The sequence below is a fragment of the Penaeus monodon genome, chromosome 22 (genome assembly GCF_015228065.2).
Source record: "Penaeus monodon isolate SGIC_2016 chromosome 22, NSTDA_Pmon_1, whole genome shotgun sequence".
Taxonomy (NCBI): Eukaryota; Metazoa; Arthropoda; class Malacostraca; order Decapoda; family Penaeidae; genus Penaeus; species Penaeus monodon.
Genome location: NC_051407.1, coordinates 1,766,309 through 1,766,579, shown reverse-complemented (window position 1 = coordinate 1,766,579; position 271 = coordinate 1,766,309). Strand labels below are relative to the sequence as shown.

The 271-nt window shown below is 55.4% G+C and overlaps 1 long non-coding RNA gene across 1 annotated transcript in view; it reads right to left on the bottom strand.

The window, feature by feature from the left end:
- Window positions 1-271, bottom strand: part of LOC119586815 — a 24,617-nt gene that overhangs the window by 24,026 nt on the left and 320 nt on the right. The window lies entirely within an intron of this gene.

The following is a 271-nucleotide window of genomic DNA, read 5'->3' as shown; positions in this document are numbered from 1 at the left end:
GCCATACGCGTCATTACTATCACCACCATAACCCACGACACTGATAAGCCACAATACGATCGCCACTTCATAACACCATCAGCACTGTGTCGCGGATCACGATATCACCGTCTGCTTTGACACACGATCAAGTGGCGAGTCTATTGTCGATTCACGTCCCACTTGTGTGCACATTTCACGAGGAGGGGGAGGAGGGAGGGAGGGAGGGAGGGGGATAGAGGGGATATGGGGGAGGGGGAGAGGTATGGGGAAAGCAGGAGGGGCACGTGTC